We start from the raw sequence: 16,615 nt of genomic DNA, 5'->3' as shown, positions 1-16,615 counted from the left end.
CACCCATGGAACCATACCCCAGTGAGGAATACTACAACAACAATAAGAATAAAACCGGACAAACCATCAGGCATCGACACTACATATCCAGCCAAGTTGGCCCTGCAAATTCCTTCTCACCAATATCTGGGGACTTGTGTCAAAATTGGGCGAGCTGTCCCACAGACTAGTCAAGTAACAGCCTGACATAGTCATACCCACAGAATCATATCTTTCAGCCAATGTCCCAGATTCCTTCATCACTATCCCTGGGCATGCCCTGTCCCACCGGTGGGACTGACCCACCAGAGGTGGCAGTACAGTGGTATACAGTCGGGCAGGAGTGGCCCTGGGAGTCCTCAACATTGACTCCGGACCCCATGAAGCCTCATGGCTTCAAGTCAAGCATGGGAAAGGAAACCTCCTGCTGATTACCACCTACCTCCCTCCCTCATCTGATGAATCAATACTCCTCTATGTTGAACACCACTTAGAAGAAGCAATGAGAGTAGAAAGGGCACAGAATGTACTCTGGGTGCACGACTTCAATGTCCATCAGTAAGACTGCCTTGGTAGCACCACTACTGACTGAGCTGGCCAAGTCCTGAAGGACATAGCTGCCAGACTGGGCCTGCAGCAGGTGGCGAGAGAACCAATATGAGGGAAAAACCTTCTTGACCTCGTACTCACCAAATACCTGTTGCAGATGCACCTGTCCATGACAGCATTGGTAGCAGTAACCACAGCACAGTCATTGTCAAGGCGAATGACACCATCCTTCACACTAAGGACACCATCCATCTTGTTGTGAGGCACTCATCATTATCATAGGCAGTCCCTCAAAATCAAGGAAGATTTGCTTCCACTCTAAAAGTGAGTTCTCAGGTGACTGTACAGTTCAATATGGGAATTACAGTCTTTGTTGCAGGTGGGACAGACAGTCATTGAAGGAAAGGGTGGGTGGGGAGTCTGGTTTGCTGCATGCTCCTTCCGCTGTCTGCGCTTGTTTTCAGCATGCTCTCGGCGACGAAACTCGAGGTGCTCAGTGCCCTCCCGAATGTTCTTCCTCCACTTTGGGCGGTTTTGGGCCAAGGATTCCCAGTTGCTGGTGGGGTTGTTGCACTTTATCAAGGAGGCTTTGATGGTGTCCTTGAAATGTTTCCTCTGCCCACCTGGGGCTCGCTTGCCATGTAGAAGTTCCGAGTAGAGCGCTGGCTTTGGGAGTCTCGTGTTGGGCATGAGGACAATGTGTTCCGCCCAATGGAGCTGGTCGAGTGTGGTCAGTGCTTCGATGCTGGGGATGTTGGCCTGATTGAGAACACTTACGTTGGTGTGTCTATCCTCCCAGTGGATTTGCAGGATCTTGCGGAGGCAGCATTGGTGATATTTCTCCAGCGCTTTGAGATATCTATTGTATATGGTCCATGTCTCTGAGCCCTATAGGAGGGCAGGTATCACTACAGCCCTGTAGGCCATAATCTTGGTGCCAGATTTGAGGTCCTGGTCTTCGAACACTCTCTTCCTCAGGTGATCGAAGGCTGCGCTGGCGCACTGGAGGCAGTGCTGGACCTTGTCGCAATGCCTGGCCTTGCTGATAGTAGGCTCCCGAGGTATGGAAAATGGTTCACGCCATCCAAGGCCGTGCTGTGGATTTTGATGACCGGAGGACACTGCTGTGTGGCAGGGTCAGGTTGGTGAAGGACCTTGTCTTACGGATGTTTAGTGTAAGGCCCATGCTTTCGTATGCCTCGGTGAAGATGTTGATGATGGCTTGGAGTTCAGCCTCTAACTGTGCACAGATGAAGCGTCATCCGCGTACTGCAGTTCGATGACAAATGATGGGACAACCTTGGATCTAGCCTGGAGGCGATGAAGGTTGAACAGGTTCCCATTGGTTCTATAGTTTAGTTCCACTCCAGCGGGGAGCTTGTTGAGCGTGAGATGGAGCATTGCAGCGAGGAAGATCGAGAATAGCGTTGGCGTGATGACGCGGCGCTGCTTGACCCGGGTCCAGATGTCGATTGGGTCTGTGGTGGATCCGTTGGTCAGGATCACGGCTTGCCTGTCGTCATGGAGCAGGCGGAGGATGGTGACAAACTTTTGGGGGGCAGCTGAAACGGAGGCGGATTCTCCATAGCCCCTCGTGGTTGACTGTGTCAAAGGCCTTTGTGAGGTCAAGGAAGGCCATGTACAAAGGTTGGTGCTGTTCCTTGCATTTCTCTTGCAGTTGTCGCATGGTGAAGATCATGTTCGTTGTACCCCTAAGTGGACGGAATCCGCATTGTGACTCTGGGAGGAGCTCTTCAGCCACAGGGAGAAGATGGTTGAGGAGGATTCCCAGTGGCCAACAGTAGGGAGATTCTTCTGTAGTTGCCACAGTCGGACTTGCCTCCTTTTTCAAATTACGATTATGGCATCTCTGGCATGCTCTTCTCCTTCCAGATAAGAGAGATGAGGTCATGCATTCAAGCCAATAGTGCTTCTCCACCATACTTTAGTGCCTCAGCAGGGATTCCATCTGCTCCTGATGCCTTGTTCTTCTTGAGCTGACGGATGGCCTTTTCTACCTCATGCAGGGCTGGGGTTTTGCCAAGATGGTGGCAGGTAGCATGCTGCGGGATGGAGTCAAGGACACTTGTGTCAAAGGCAGAGTCTTGATTAAGGAGATCTTCAAAGTGCTCCTTTCAGCGGGCCCTGACTGCCTCAGTGCCCTTAATGAGTGTCTCCCCGTTCTTAGCCAGCAGTGGGGTGCTTGGGCCATAGGTGGACTTAACTGTGGTGAAGAATCCTCGCACGTCATGGCTGTCGGCCAGCTGCTGAATGTCCTGTGCTTTCTCCACCCACCATCAATTCTTTAAGTAGCGGGTTTTTTGTTGGATCTCGGCCTTCAGCTGTCTGTAGAGCTGCTTTGCTGCTCCAAAATTGGGTTGCTGCTTTAAGTTCAGAGTTGCCCTGTGCTTGCAGTTTATTATCTCCTGGTCATTCTCGTCAAACCAGTCCTGGTGTTTCCTGGTTGAGTGATCGAGCGCTGGTTATGGAGGCCTGGAGGGTAGACCAAGTGCTGTGGGCACTCTGTGTCTCGGGGTCATCGAGGGTCGCCAGGTTGGCAGTGAGCCGCTGGCTGTATAGGGCTATCTTAGCTGGGTCTTTGAGTGCCCCGGCGATGATTTTTCTGTGGCATTGATTCTGTTGCCATCGCTACTTTGGGCCTATATTAATGTTAATGATGGAACGGATTAGACATTGGTCCATTCAGCAGTCATCGACTCCTATCATGTCATGGGTGATGTGCACATCCTTGCGGTCCCTCGCTCGGACGATGATGTAGTCGAGCAAGTGCCAATGCTTGGAGCGAGGATGTTGCCACGATGCCTTGTACTTGTCCCTCTGGTGGAATAAGGTGTTGGTGATGACAAGGTCGTGTTCTAGGCATCTTGTCAGGAGCAGGGTACCACTGAAGTTGGTTTTCCCTACCCGCTCTCTGCCGATCACGCCTCGCAAGAGGTCTGTGTCCTTACCGACTTTGGCGTGGAGGTCGCCGAGGAGAATCAGTTTGTCGTCCGTAGGGACTTGGGACAGGGATTGTTCGAGGCTGGAGCAGAATTCCTCTTTGGCCTCATCTGTTGCGTCGAGTGTTGGGGCATATGCACTGATAACTGTGGCATACTGGTTCCAGGATAGGGTGAACCGGAGAGTCATGAGACGTTCGCTGATCCCACAGGAGGAGGCTCTGAGGCGGCCGACCAGCTCGGTCTTGTTGGCGAAGCCAACTCCATGGAGGCAGCGTTCTTCTTCTGGTTTGCCTTTCCACCACCTTGTTCATAGAGCTAGTCTTCCCCTGCCCGCCGGGTCTCACTTAGGGTGGCGATGTCGACATTGAAGCACCTGAGTTCCCGGGAAACTATGGCAGTATGGCATTCCGGTCTATCGCTGTTGGGGTTGTCCATGAGGGTTCTGACGTTACATGTCCCGAACTTTATTTTGAAGGGGTGAAAGATGCCTGTGCACGAGTTCTTTTAACGTGGGATGGTCGTCGCACACCGGCTACCGCTCGGGCCTAGCAGAGCAAGGTCTTGGTCCAGTGGCAAGGGGGTCCAAGACGACTGGAGACCAGGCACTGCTGTATGGGCCTAGTTGCTTACGGTGGGATGCGAGCCATAGGCTCGGCGCTGAGCAGCATCCTTCAATGAGATGGTGAGAATTCCTAGGCGTGGAAAGTGCGGGTGAAAGATTTGAGGTAATGCTTCCCTCTCACAGGTATCAGCTCTTGACTGAGGACAGGCATTGGGATGACCAGAGGTCCACTTTGGGGAAGGAGGAGAGGTCAGAGTGGCTACGGCCATTGTGTACACCACGTGCTCAACAGAGAGTTCGCAGTTGAGTGGGGCCAGTGGCTGGAGGGAGGCCAGGACATCGCCGGAGGGGTGGAGGCCCGAACGTTAGCAGAAGGTTGGGGGCCCGAACATTAGCGGAGGGGTGGGGGCCCGAACATCGCCGGAGGGGTTGAGGCCCGAACGTTAGCGGAGGGGTGGAGTCCCGAACGTTAGTGGAGGGGGGAGAGGCCCGAATGTTAGCGGAGGGAGGATGGCCCGAACGTTAGCGGAGGGGGGGAGGCCCGAACGTTAGCGGAGGGGTGGGGGCCCGAACATTGCCGGAGGGGTTGAGGCCCGAACGTTAGCGGAGGGGTGGAGGCCCGAATGTTAGTGGAGGGGGGAGAGGCCCGAACGTTAGCGGAGGGAGGATGGCCCGAACGTTAGCGGAGGGGGGGAGGCCCGAACGTTAGCGGAGGGGGGGAGGCCCGAACGTGAGCGGAGGGAGGATGGCCCGAATGTTAGCGGAGGGGGGGAGGCCCGAACGTTAGCGGAGGGGGGGAGGCCCGAATGTTAGCGGAGGGGGGGAGGCCCGAACGTGAGCGGAGGGGTGGAGGCCCGAACGTTAGCGGAGGGGGGAGAGGCTCGAACGTTAGCGGAGGGGGGGGAGGCCCGAACGTGAGCGGAGGGAGGATGGCCCGAACGTTAGCGGAGGGGGGGAGGCCCGAACGTTAGCGGAGGGAGGATGGCCCGAACGTTAGCGGAGGGGGGGAGGCCCGAACGTTAGCGGAGGGGGGGGAGGCCGGAACGTTAGCGGAGGGAGGATGGCCCGAACGTTAGCGGAGGGGGGGAGGCCCGAACGTGAGCGGAGGGGTGGAGGCCCGAACGTTAGCGGAGGGGGGGGAGGCCCGAACGTTAGCGGAGGGGGGGAGGCCCGAACGTTAGCGGAGGGGGGGGAGGCCCGAACGTGAGCGGAGGGGGGGAGGCCCGAACGTTAGCGGAGGGGGGGAGGCCCGAACGTTAGCGGAGGGAGGATGGCCTGAACGTGAGCGGAGGGGGGGAGGCCCGAACGTTAGCGGAGGGGGCGAGGCCGGAACGTTAGCGGAGGGGTGGAGGCCCGAACGTTAGCGGAGGGGGGGAGGCCCGAACGTGAGCGGAGGGGTGGAGGCCCGAACGTTAGCGGAGGGGGGGGGAGGCCGGAACGTTAGCGGAGGGGGGGAGGCCCGAACGTGAGCGGAGGGGTGGAGGCCCGAACGTTAGCGGAGGGGGGGGGAGGCCGGAACGTGAGCGGAGGGAGGATGGCCTGAACGTGAGCGGAGGGGTGGAGGCCCGAACGTTAGCGGAGGGGGGGGGACGCCGGAACGTTAGCGGAGGGGGGGAGGCCCGAACGTGAGCGGAGGGGGGGAGGCCCGAACGTTAGCGGAGGGGGGGAGGCCCGAACGTTAGCGGAGGGGGGGAGGCCCGAACGTTAGTGGAGGGGGGGAGGCCCGAACGTTAGCGGAGGGGGGGAGGCCCGAACGTTAGCGGAGGGGGGGAGGCCCGAACGTTAGCGGAGGGGGGGAGGCCCGAATGTTAGCGGAGTGGGGGAGGCCCGAACGTTAGCGGAGGGGGGGAGGCTCGAACGTTAGCGGAGGGGTGGTCACACGAACGTTAGCGGAGGGGTAGAGGCCCGTGCGTGAGGGCGGAGAGACAAGGTAGGGCCCAAACGTATGGTCGGAGGCTCACTGCCATCGGGGATCGGGTGGAGCAGCTGAATCGGCCACGTCCAGTGGGGAGCAAAAAATGAAGGTCCAGTTGGGAGACCTTGGCAGCAGGGAGGTTGATCTGGAAGATAAGTCTTGATTGGGGGATGGGCAGTGGGCCGAGGTAGCTGCCCTTGTAGCACGGGTTTTAGGGGTAAGGGATATATTTTAGGGGTCAGAAATGCACCCACTATTAGGGCCGGTGGGGGCTTAAACGGTGGGGGGTGGTGAGATTGAGGGAGAGAAGAGTGAAGGATGGCAACAGATGGCCAGGGGTGAAGTTTGTTCAGAGAGAACTCCCTTGGGAGCTGCCATCCCATCCGCTATCTTGGTTGTTGTTACGTATGTAAACATTACCAATGTGTAAGACTTGCCACCAGTGGGTACACCTGTGGGAAACCCAAGGGTCACCTGCACACCCTGGGCAAGCAGGTATAAAAGGCAGTCTACCATGCTGCCTCCTCACTCTGGAGTTACAATAAAGAGACCAAGGTCACAACAGTTTGAGCTTAAGATTTGCAATCTTGTGGAGTTATTCTAAACGTAACAATTGCCGCGAGTAACAGATCACGAACTTTCACGCAGTTATGGCTGCCATTGGTATTCTTGAGAGATTTGTTGAGGGTGATGATTGGGAAGCCTTCATTGAGAGTCTTGACTAGTACTTCGTGGCCAATGAACTAGAAAAGGAAGAAACCGCGGTCAAGCGCAGGGCGGTTCTCCTCACCGTTTGCAGGTCCACGATATATGGCCTCATCAAAAATCTGCTAGCACTGACGAAACCAACGGAGAAGCCATATGAAGAGCTGTGCACTCTGGTTCGGGAACACCTCAAGCCGAAGGAGAGCATCTTGATGGCCAGGTATCGCTTTTATATACACCATCACTCCGAGGGCCAGGACGTGGTGAGCTATGTTGCCGATGTAAGACGCCTTGTGGGACCGTGCGAATTTGCTGGATTTTTGGGGGAAATGTTGTGGGACTTTTTCATGCTTGGAATCGGCCACAAGGTCATTCTTCACAAACTGCTGTCTGCCGAATCCCTAGATCTGAGCAAGGCCATCACGATAGCCTAGACTTTTATGTCCACAATCGATAACACTAAACAGATATCATTGCAGCATCAGAACTCACTGGCAAGTACTGTGCATAAAATAACGCCTTCAGCAGACAGAACTGTACATGGCAGGACCTACACGCCCGCAGAGGCCAGACCTAGGATGACTCAGAATCCGCCGTGGGGTGTGAATGCGAATCCATTAGCACCATGTTGGCGCTGCGGGGATAATCATCGAGCCCATCAATGTCGATTCAAGCACTACATGTGCAAGGGCTGTGGAACAATGGGGCACCTCCAGTGAATGTGTAGACGTGCTGCGACTCACCACGTGGCAGAGTCAGCAGAAGATGACCGATCCGGCGTGGATCACGCTGAACGAGTAAGAGAGGCAACTCAACCCGAGGCTGAAGAGGAAGTGTATGGGGTACACACCTTCACCACCAAAAGCCCTCCGATAATGTTAAAAGTCAAATTAAACGGCATTCCAGTTTCCATGGAATTGGACACGGGGGCGAGTCAGTCAATTATAAGCCAGAAGGCTTTTGAGAAACTGTGGGGCAACAAGGCACAAAGGCCAAAACTAAGCCCGATCCACACCAAGCTGCGCACTTACACCAAAGAGCTCATACCAGTCATTGGCAGTGCGACAGTGAAGGTACCGTACGATGGAGCTGTGCATGATTGATCACTATGGATTGTACCAGGTAATGGCCCAACGCTGTTCGGCAGAAGCTGGCTAGGAAAGATCCGATGGAACTGGGACGACATCAAAGCACTGTCTTCGGAGGATGACGCTCGTGCGCCCAAGTGCTAAACAAATTCCCGTCGTTGTTCGAGCCAGGCATCGGCAACTTCACAGGCGCCAAAGTGCAGATCCATCTATTCCCTGATGCACAGCCCGTTCATCACAAAGCCCGAATGGTTCCATACATGATGCAAGAGAAAGTCGAGATTGAGCCGGACAGACTTCAACAAGAGGGAATCATATTGCCAGTCGAGTTCAACGAGTGGGCCAGTCCAATTGTTCTGGTGTTGAAGAGCGATAGGATGGTCAGAATCTGCGGGGACTACAAGGTAATGATCAACCAAGTCTCGTTACAGGCCCAGTACCCACTACCCAAAGCGGATGACTTGTTTGCAATGCTAGCAGGGGGGAAGTCATTCACCAAGCTGGATCTAACCTCTGCTTACATGACACAAAAGTTGGCTGAACTTTCGAAAAAATTGACGTCCATCAACACGCACAGAGAACTGTTCATGTACCACAGATGCCCCTTTGGGATTCGCTCGGCGGTGGCCATGTTCCAGAGGAATATGGAGAGTCTGCTGAAATCGGTTCCGAGACGACATCTTGATCACTGGTCGCAACACCACCGAACACTTGCACAACCTGGAAGAGGTTCTCAAGCGACTGGACAGAGTGGGACTCAGGCTGAAACACTCCAATGTGTTTTCCTGGTGCCAGAGGTCGAATTTCTGAGGAGAAAGATTGCGGCGGTTGGCATCAGACCCACGGACTCCAAGACGGAGGCCATCAAGAATGCACCGAGACCACAGAATGTGACGGAGCTGTGTTCGTTCCTGGGACTCCTCAATTATTTTGGTAACTTTCTACTAGGGTTGAGCACTTTGCTGGAACCATTGCATTTATTGCTACGCAAGGGTGACGACTGGGTTTGGGATAAAACTCAAGAGACAGTCTTTAACAAGGCCAGAAACCAGCTATGTTCTAACAAGTTACTTGTCTTGTATGACCTGTGTAAATGTTTAGTACTAGCTTGTGATGCATCTTGGTACGGGATCGGTTGTGTGTTACAGCAAGCTAATGTGTCAGGCAAACTGCAACCGGTTGCATATGTGTCCAGAAGTTTATCTAAGGCTGAAAGAGCCTACAGTATGGTTGAAAAAGAAGCATTAGCATGCGTATACGGGGTTAAGAAAATGCACCAATACCTATTTGGGCTCCGGTTCGAGCTTGAAACTGACCACAAGCCGCTCATTTTGTGGCTCCCAGAAAGGAAAGGTATTAACACTAATGCTTCGTCCCGCATCCAAAGATGGGCACTATCGTTATCTACGTATGATTATGTAATCCGTTACAGACCAGGCACGGAGAACTGTGCGGATGCCCTCAGTTGGCTACCATTGCCCACCACCGGGGTGGAAATGGCGCAACCCGCAGACTTGCTCCTTGTAATGGATGCTTTTGAGAGTGAGGGGTCACCCGTCACGGCTCGCCAGATCAGGACCTGGACTAGCCAGGACCCTGTGCTATCACTAGTAAAAAGCTGCATCCTCAATGGGAGCTGGTTTGCGGTCCCAGGGGAAATGCAAGACGAAATTAAGCCGTTCCACCGACACAAGGACAAAATGTCCATCCAATCGGACTGCCTCCTATGGGGGAATCATGTAACTTTGCCAAAAAAAGACAGGGAAACAGGTATACGCGACCTTCACAGTACCCACCCAGGCATAATCATGATGAAGGCTATCGCCAGGTCGCACGTTTGGTGACCCAGCATTGACTTGGAGTTGGAGTCATGCGTACACCAATGTAACACTTGCTCACAGTTGAGCAATGCACCAAGGGAGGCCCCACAGAGTCTGTGGTCATGGCCCTCCAAACCGTGGTCAAGGGTCCACGTAGATTTTGCTGGCCCTGTTCTAGGAAAGATGTTCCTAGTAGCAGTGGACGCTTACTCTAAATGGATTGAATGTATAATAATGTCGTCATGTACCATTGAAAGCCTCAGGGCCATGTTCGTCACCCATGGTTTGCCCGCGTCCTTGTTAATGACAATGGACCATGCTTTACCAGCTCGGAATTCAACGAGTTCATGACCTGCAATGGCATCAAGCATGTCAGGCCTACGCCGTTTATGCCCGCATTCAATGGTCAAGCGGAATGGGCAGTCCAAACCATCAAGCAGGGCTTGAAACACGTGATGGACGGTTCCCTGCAGACCCGGTTATGTCGGATTCTGCTCAGCTACCGCACGCGACCCCACTCACTTACCGGGGATCCCGCTGCAGAATTGCTAATGAAGAGAGCACTCAAAACCAGGCTCTCCTTAGTCCCCCCGGATCTCAATGATCATGTAGAAACCCGGCATCACCGGCATAACGTGTACCACGATCGCGCAGCTGAATCACGTGACATTGAGGTTAATGACCCCGTGTTTGTTCTTAATTATGGTCATTGTCCCAAATGGGTTGCTGGCACTGTGTTAGCCAAGGAGGGGAATAGAGTGTTTGTTGTCAAACTTTTGAACGGACAAACGTGCAGAAAGCACTTGGATCAGACCAAATTGCGGATCACTGATAACCAAGAACAGTTTGAAGAGGACATTACCATCATTGATCCACCCACACACACCCAACCAGCAATCGACCTCGCGGTCAACCACGAGGATGAACCCACCATGCCCGACAGTCCGATCAGACCAGCTGCGCGGCCGTGCAGCAATGATCCGACCAGCTCACTCATGCCAGGACTTCAACTCAGGCGATCAATCCAGGAACGCAGAGCCCTGGATCACCTCAACTTGTACATAAGACTTTGGGGGAGAATTATGTTATGTATGTAAACATTATCAATGTGTAAGACTTGCCACCAGGGGGTGCACCTGTGGGAGACCCAAGGGTCACCTGCACACACTGGGCAAGCAGGTATAAAAGGCAGTCTACCATGCTGCTCCTCACTCTGGAGTTACAATAAAGAGATCAAAGTCACAACAGTTTGAGCTTAAGATATACAGTCTTGTAGAGTTATTCTAAACATAACAGTAGTCACTCCCACCTTGTGAGGCACTACCTCCGTGCTAAATGGGATAGATTCAGAAAAGATCTAACATCTCAAAAATGGCATCCATGAGGTGCTGTGGGCCATCAGCAGCAGCAGAATTGTATTCCATCACAATCTGCAACCTCATGGCCTGGCATATCCCTCACTCTACCATTATCATCAAACCAGGGGACCAACCCTGGTTCAATGATGTGTGCAGAACAGTATACCAGGAGCAGCATCGGGTGTACCTAAAAATGAGATGCCAAACTGGGGAAGCTGCAACACAGGACTACATGCATGCTAAACAGCAGAAGCAGCATGGTATAGACAAGGTTAAGCGATCCCACAACCAATGGATCAGATTAAACCTCTGCAGTCCTGCCACATCCAGTCGTGAATGGTGGTGGACCATTAAACAAGTAACAGGAGGAGGTGGCTCCATGAGCATCCCCATCCTTAATGATGGTGGAGCCCAGTACATGAGCGCAAAAGACAAGGCTCAAGCGTTTACAACCATCTTCACCCAGAAGTGCCAAGTGGATGATCCTCCTCCTGTGGTCCACACCATCACAGAAGCCAGTCTTCAGCCAATTCGATTCATTCCACGTGCTATCAAGAAAAGGCTGAGTGCACGGAATACAGCAAAGGCTATGGTCCCCAACAATATCCTGGCTGTCGTGCAGACGATTTGTGCTCCAGAGCTAGCCCCACTACTAGCCAAGCTGTTCCAGTACAGCCACAACACTGGCATCTACCCGGCAATGTGAAAAACCGATCAGGTATGTCCTGTCCACAAAAAACAGGACAATTCCATTCTGGCCAATTATCATCCCATCAGACTACTCTCAATCATCAGCAAAGTGATGGAAGGTGTCGTCAAAAGTGCTACCAAGTAACACTTTACTCACTAATAACCTGCTCACCGATGCCCAGTTTGGGTTCCGCCAGGACCACTTGGCTCCAGATCTCATGACAGCCTTGGTCCAAATATGGACAAAAGAGCTGACATCCAGAGGTGAGGTCAGAGGGTTTGCTCTTGACATCAAAGCAGCATTTGACTGAGTGAGGTATCAAGGAACTTTAGTAAAACTGAAGTCAATGGGAATCAGGGGGCAAACTCTCTACTGGCTGGAGTCATACCTAGCACAAAGGAAGATGGTCATGGTGGTTGGAGGTCAATCATCACAGTCCCAGGACATCACTGCAAGAGTTCCTCGGGACAGTGTCCTAGGCCCAACCACCATCAGCTACTTCATCAATGACCTTCCCTCCATCATAAGGTCGGAAGTGGGGATGTTCGCTGATGACTGCACAGTGTTCAGTGTCATTCGCCACTCCTCAAATAATGGAGCAGTCCATGCCCGCATGCAGCAAGACCTGGACGACATTCAGGCTTCGGCTGACATGTGGCAAGTAACATTCGCATCACACAAGTGCCAGGCAATGACTATCTTTAACAAGCAAGAGTCTAACCACCGCCCCTTGACATTCAACAGCATTACCATCACTGAATCCCCCACCATCAACATCCTGGGGGTCACCATTGACCAGAAACTTAAAAGCCACATACATACTGTGGCAACAAGAGCAGGTCAGAGGCTGGATATTCTGTGGCAAGTATCTCACCTCCTGTCTCCCCAAAGCCTTTCCACCCTCTACAAGGCACAAGTCTGGAGTGTGTTGAAATTCTCTCCACTTGCCTGGATGTGTGCAGCTCAAGGAGCACGACCCCATCCAGGACAAAGCAGCCCATTTGATTAGCATCCCATCCACCACCTTAAACATTCACTCCCTCCATCACCAATGTACCGTGGCTGTAGTGTGTACCATCTACAAGTCACCAAAGCATCTTCGGCAGCACAGCCCAAATCCACGACCTCTACCACCTCGGAGGACAAGGGCAGCAGGCACATGGTAGCACCACTACCTCCACATTCCCCTCCAAGTCATACACCATCCTGACTTGGAAATATATCACCGTTCCTTCATCGTTGTTGGGTCAAATTCCTGGAACTCCCTCCCCAACAGCACTGTGGAAGTACCTTCACCACAAGGACTGCAGATGTTCAAGGAGGCGACTCACCACTATCTTCTCGAGAGCAATTAGGGATGGGCAATAAATGCTGGCCTTGCTAGTGACGCCCACACCCCATGAACTAATTTTTAAAACATTTAGGAGTGACGGGGAAGATGGAAAATTTTAATGAAAAAAGAGTCAAAATGCAATATTGCTCCTGTTCTTTCTCCAGATTGTCCTACAGTTGGTTTTATTTCCAATGATCAAAGCTATTAAAATGCAGGATTGCAAGGTTCTAGTCTTGAATGTTACTTTGACATATGCCACTCATGATTAAACCTTGACACAGTTTGTCGTTCATAAGTAGAATTTCATGATGCAGTTGGAAAAACACTTACCTCTTAATATTGTGCAATAAATCTTAGTCATTCTTGTAACAATGAATCATGTAGAATCATATTGTTCAGAACAGTAAATGTTTATTTAATGTTAGTACATGCTGATTGTCAAGGCAAACACTGACTGAGCTTTCATTGACCAGTTGAGTTTTATTGATTAGCAAACTAAAATGTGTTGTTTGAAGTAGAAAAATGTACTGGTACAGCAAGATGAAGCTTTTTTTTCATCGTTAAATGTCAACTGGCCAAGTGAAAAAATGACATAGCGCTGCTCTCTCAGCAAATATAGCGATCGTTTTGCTTCAAATTTATCAGTCTTGCTTAATGTGGCTCTGGCGTAATGATGGAAAACATTTACTGATGTGAAACTTCATTGATAACTTTCTGGTAAATCAGTTGCAAACAATGTCTATGTGGCAGAAGGAAAACATTTGTTGTGATTTGCCAATATCAAATGATGATACACTTTGATTTTATTTATGTCTTCAATGTACTTTATATTAAATTAAGTCTCATTTTAACAGATTGACATGAAACTATAGGAACAAACAGTTACTTTACCAGCAGTACAGCACATTAAGGATATTTAGTTTCTGATCTGTTAAGATTCTAATCAATAACCAATCAACCAATAATTAAACCCCAGTTAACTATAATTTGTGTTTCTTTATTTATACTACCTTTAGAATTCTGCCAAATAAAATCTCAACTTATTAACCCTGCACAAAATGCCAGTGCTTCACTTAACATTTTGCTGAGAAGAACTCTCCCAGACATTGACACTGTCTAGAACTCTTGCCTTGTATGCAGAAGTTAAAATTTAGAAGCATACTCAATCACTTGATGAGCTAGGATGATTGTAGCATGGAGTAGACTGTGAGAAATGTGAGCCCTACATTCATCCAGCTATAATATCTATAATTCTTGGAAATTACTGTGTGCAGTGTTATCATACAAAGGAAAATGAACTCGTATCAAATTATCTTTCTGCTTTTAATAGAACCATTTATTTGAAATAGTTTAATGTCTCTAAATACAATTACAGAGAAAAGAATTTGATATGAAGGTGTTAACTTTTCAGAGACTTACATTTCTTACAATTTGTATGTTTATTTGTGTCCACTAGGGTCAGTTTTAGGAAACATCTGTCCTGCTTCCAGTTGTCTCCAGATGCACCCATTGCTATGGTATCTTACATCAAAAGGTTCAGTTTGCAAAATGACAACGCTGTTTTTTTGTTTAAACATGTGTTTTTTTCCATTTGAACCATTCCTTGTGTTTGTAAAGTATTCTGTCATTTTTTGATGTGGAAGTAATTGGAACATACACTTTGTAACAAATGAAAAGGAATTAGAATGAATACATCTCATGCAGTGGAGGGTGTTAACATCTCCAAAATATTTGTGGCTCAAATAATGAGTGGGAAAGTTAATCTGACTTTTCGGTAGATCATCGGGGAGACCACATTTGTAACACCAGATGCAGCTTGGAGCACCTAAGGTAGAAAGGGTTCAGAGAAGAGCACAAAGTATGATTCTGAGACTTAGAATTCCAATGGGATGAAATTCTTCCTATCAATAATTTTATTGAAAAAGTTGGCATGGGTACTAAATAATGAAATATGGAAATAACATTGCGTCGTTTACTTCCACTTTTTACTTAGCAGCAGGGCTGATTTTGCAAAATCACACTCACAGTGCGCAAGGCTACCCACTTTGAGTGTGATGTTACAAAAACCAGGCCTGTTAATAATAAGTAAATTGGAGGAAAACAATGCAAATGAGGCACGTATCTTAATCACAATTCCAGTTACTACTTATCCATAAGTAAATCATGTGCAAGCAGCCAATTAATTGCATCTCGTTGAGTATTTTCTTTGAACGAATGCACTGAATTTCATGATGTACCGTCATTAACAGTGTACTGTTTTGAAGAGGTGTTTAAAAAAGCCATCCATGCAAGATTTTAATGTACAGTATTTGGAAAAGATATTTAGACCAGGTTACGAAATATACATTAATCAGTATTCAGTGTAATTGCACAGTTTATCAAATTAGGTTGCAAATACACATATCTATATCTGTATATATATCGTCATCATCATAGGCAGTCCCTCGGAATCGAGGAAGACTTGCTTCCACTCTAAAAATGAGTCCTTAGGTGGCCGAACAGTCCAATACGAGAACCACAGTCCCTGTCACAGGTGGGACAGATAGTTGTTGAGGGAAAGGGTGGGTGGGACTGGTTTGCCACACGCTCTTTCTGCTGCCTGCACTTGATTTCTGCATGCTTTCGGTGATGAGACTTGAGGTGCATCGGAGACCCGGATGCACTTCCTCCATTAGGGTGGTCTTTGGCCAGGTACTCCCACATGTCAGTGGGGATGTTGCACTTTATTAAGGAGGCTTTGAAGGTGTCCTTGTAAAGTTTCCTCTGCCCACCTTTGGCTCGTTTGCCATGATGGAGTTCCGAGTAGAGCGCTTGCTTTGGGAGTCTCATGTCTGGCATGCGAACAATGTGGTCTGCCCAGCGGAGCTGATCAAGTGTGGTCAGTGCTTCAATGCTGGGGATGTTGGCTAACGTTGGTGCGCCTGTCCTCCCAGGGGATTTGTAGGATCTTGCGGAGACATCGTTGGTGGTACTTCTCCAGCAACTTGAGGTGTCTGCTGTACATGGTTCATGTCTCTGAGCCATACAGGAGGGCGGTATTACTACAGCCCTGTAGACCATGAGTTTGGTGGCAGGTTTGAGGGCCTGGTCTTCAAACGCTCTTTTCCTCAGGTGGCCGAAGGCTGCACTGGCGCACTAGAGATGGTGTTGAATCTCGTCGTCAATGTCTGCTCTTGTTGATAAGAGGCTCCCGAGGTATGGGAAATGGTCCTTGTTGTCCAGGGCTGCACCGTGGATCTTAATAACCGGGGGGCAGTGCTGTGCGGCGAGGACGGGCTGGTGGAGGACCTTTGTCTTTCGGATGTTTAGCGTAAGGACCATGCTTTCGTACGCCTCAGTAAATACGTTGACTGTGACTTGGAATTCAGCCTCTGTATGTGCGCAGATGCAGGCGTTGTCCACGTACTGTAGCTCGACAACAGAGGTGGAGGTGGCCTTGGACCTGGCCTGGAGATGACGACGGTTGAACAGGTTCCCGCTGGTTCTATAATTTAGTTCCACTCCAGCGGGGAGCTTGTTGACTGTGAGGTGGAGCATGGCAGCGAGGAAGATTGAGAAGAGGATTGGGGCGATGATGCAGCCCTGTTTGACCCCGGTCCGGACGTGGATTGGGTCTGCAATGGATCCGTTGGTAAGGATCACGGCCTGCATG

The sequence above is a fragment of the Pristiophorus japonicus genome, chromosome 2, assembly GCF_044704955.1.
Source record: "Pristiophorus japonicus isolate sPriJap1 chromosome 2, sPriJap1.hap1, whole genome shotgun sequence".
Classification (NCBI taxonomy): domain Eukaryota; kingdom Metazoa; phylum Chordata; class Chondrichthyes; family Pristiophoridae; genus Pristiophorus; species Pristiophorus japonicus.
Note: the sequence above shows the minus strand (reverse complement) of the source record.